Source organism: Mycetomoellerius zeteki, unplaced genomic scaffold (assembly GCF_001594055.1).
Source record: "Mycetomoellerius zeteki isolate Tzet28-1 unplaced genomic scaffold, Tzet1.0 scaffold523, whole genome shotgun sequence".
Classification (NCBI taxonomy): domain Eukaryota; kingdom Metazoa; phylum Arthropoda; class Insecta; order Hymenoptera; family Formicidae; genus Mycetomoellerius; species Mycetomoellerius zeteki.
The window spans coordinates 1-3229 of record NW_017257527.1 but is presented as its reverse complement, the minus strand read 5'-3'; the positions used below and the strand labels follow the sequence as shown (position 1 = coordinate 3229).

Sequence of the window (3229 nt, the reverse complement as noted above, 5' to 3'; positions counted from 1 at the left end):
CTACATACATTTTAATATACTTTTTTAAGTATTTTACATTTAGCATTTTAAATAGAATTACATTTTAAATGGCATTTTAAATGCAAAAATACCCAGCCCGTCATTTGGTAGTAGTAGGCCAGATGGACGCGCGTATTCGGTAACCTTTAGAGATTAATATCTCGTTAACTATTGCGAAAATTGTAAAATGGTAGAGGTTTTTACTTTCAGCCCCCGGCACCTTGTAATTACTCATAGACACAAAATGTCCACAAACCAAAGAAGCTGGCAACAGTCAGCCCGGTTTGTATATAGTTATCCAAAATATCTATCTTTGTTTGATATTCGATAAACAGGAAAGATAAATATGGAAGATGTAGAAATATCAAGATGTAGAAATATGTAGAACATGTATAGAATATAGAACAAATATAGAATATCACTGACCTAGTTTCCATCGAGAGTTCGAACCGGGTCAGAATGCAAGAACCAATCAACTAGAGTCGAGCATTCCCCTGTAATTAGACTGTAATAGAGGAATGCTTGACTGTAGTTGGTTGGTTCTTGCATTCTCACTCGGATCGAACCCTCGGTGGAAACTAGGCCACAGATAACCTCTAATATACGATTACATATATATTACATATACGATTACATATTATAATAATAAGATAGATTACATGTATAATAATTAAAGGTGTATTACAGCTCCTTTTTACAAATGTGTTATTATTTATACTTTAAATCCTTTAAACAATCTATATACGTATGATCACAATGTAAATAATGTAAAACAGAGCTGTCCAAGATTGGTGTTTTTTGGCTTGAAATTGAAATGTGTCGGTATTCACGCCCATTAAGCCTATTCTACAATGTGCTTTTCGTTTTCTATTTCTTGCTTTTTGTTATTTTTTGCAACTTGTCTTTTTGCTTCTTATTCGATTTTTTGTTTTATATCACCTGAGATAAAAGTTACGAACCTCGAAAGAAACAGGAAACATGTAGCAAGAAATACAATTGTCGATAAAACGGTTGCAAAAGGGGAAAAAGGAAGAGGTAAAAAGCAAGAAACAGAAAACAAAGACTACATTGTAGAATAGGCTTTACCGTTCCTACTCCTCGCTTCATTGCTGTTTTGTCGTAGCGCGCGATGGCGCGCGATGCTCGGTCTCATTATCCCGGATCTACAAGTGTTTTAAAGCGGGGAGCACAGACTCTTGCATAATGCATAACACATAAGGCATAAGAAATTCATCCAATCAGAGTTCTTTATTTCATGGAAAGTGTTACGTCTCTGGGTAGTTCGTCCGATCCCGGGTTCGAACGGGCCCGCGACTATAAGGGTAAAGAGAGAAACTACTGTCTAGATACGGAAAGGAGTCTAATTCGATTTGTCCAGTCCCGCGATTGGTCAGAGGCGGGCGCTAGATATACCTATTATAGTGGATTCTGACTCGCTCCAAGGCTGCTCACCCGTTGTATCTAAATACACGATGAATTTTTCCAGAACGGCAAGACACTCTGGACAAGTAGCAAGACCACGCAGGGTAGTGGTTTGCACGGAACATACGCTACAGGTTTCAAATCGTTCGGGAAAACCTAGATGGATATAGTGTCTAAGGACTCCTAGGTACTGTTCCTTATTTTCGGCTGGCGTGGAGGCGTAGCACTCAGGGCACTTGACAGCTCGGCTCTCTCTATGCTGGAAGAACAATGATGACACGCAGCATGCACTTTGCAGCCACAGGTTTCGTGGACTCACCGCAAGGATTCGAGCGTCGACGGATGGGCGTGAACGTGGGTGCACAGGGCACATTCTCCGGGTGGCCAATTAAAGCTCGTTTCCTTCTGGGAAGGATATCAATTAACTTCCCACTTACCTTGTGTTATTCTTTCTTGAGTTAATCAGCGAGGGCTCGGGTTGGCGGTTGCGGTCTGTGCTGCTCAAGCTGTGGTTTGTGGATCCGATTGGCGTGGTCTCCTGGTCTGCCCACGTTGATTGGTCAGGGTTGATTGTAAACGCACATCCACTTCACGAGTACGGTCGCGTATCTTACATTCGGTCTCGCGTGAGTTTTAATGAACTGGGTGGTTTGTTAAGAAACAGACTATCGAGTAAGTTAAACTGAGTACAATTGTATATATTTGCTCAATTCAGACATTTGGACAGTGAATCTAAATATAACATATACTTAGTGCGTAAACCCTATTATTATAAAAGAATCTATCAGTCTTATGCTTAAGTTACTGATCCCGACGGGGACTGAATTAGAATTGGTGCTTATTACTAGGAAGACGGCGCGACGGGCGGAGAAGGACTGACCGACTCTGAGAAATATTCGTTGCTCTTCCGTATTTTGGAGAGGGAGTTTCCCGCCACCGACTCGTGTGTTGGCGGGAGTGGGAGAGGCGTCAGGCACGCGCTGTGGATGTTCGTGTATTTCCCGGTCTGTTCGGGAAGGTGATTATTGGACAAAATTGAGATAGTTGCGGACGTGACAAAAGGAAGGAAACGAAGGACTTTGATTGGTACATTTTCTTATGTATTACGTGTTATGCGTTATGCAAGAGTCTGTGCTCCCCGCTTTAAGGATGTTGTTCCATGGGCACGGAAAACGGAATCGGAACATGGAATCGGAAAGGTGAAGTGGTAGGGGCAACCAATCAGCATCGTTCCATTCCGCTTTTAAGTAGCCTGGCTTCCCATGAGGCATATTTTTCGGAAACGGAAATTATTCGTACTGTCAATCACCAGTGATCACTAGCAATTGAAAATAATATTGGCCTAGTTTACATCGTGACAGTATTGGTACGCGTATTAGTCCGGATCTACAATAGGTGTTTTAAGCCTTAAGCCGTAAGAAATTGACCAATTACAGTCGAATTCGAGGAGAACAATCGACTATGATTCGTCCATTTCTTATGGCTTAAAGCTTAAAACTCTATTGTAGATCCGGGGTAAAGTTTAATGCGCACCAATGCTTTAGTATGGGTGCGTTTACATCGAACGTACTAAAGCATTAGTGCGCATCAATGCATCAAATTTAATACGCGTACTATATTTTCACGATGTAGAGGAGAAAAATAATACATTATAATATATTATAATATATGTTGAGAAAATGCATAATATTGCACAAGAAAGTTTTGTCAAATTTTTTATATTTAAAAATTTACGATGTATTTGCAGAAGACGCATGTTGGACATGATAAAAGCAAGACGCCAAGCCTTATTCCGACGTTTACTAAG

The 3229-nt window shown here is 40.6% G+C and overlaps 1 protein-coding gene across 1 annotated transcript in view; it reads right to left on the bottom strand.

Moving 5' to 3' along the window:
* The window catches only part of LOC108727756 (alkylated DNA repair protein alkB homolog 8), a 4292-nt gene extending 3592 nt beyond the window's left edge, over window positions 1-700 (bottom strand). Inside the window, exon 1 of the mRNA XM_018455992.1 lies at window positions 660-700. The gene's annotated coding sequence lies outside the window, so the exon portion shown is untranslated. The remainder of the gene's footprint in view (window positions 1-659) is intronic.
* Window positions 701-3229: the final 2529 nt, after the last annotated feature.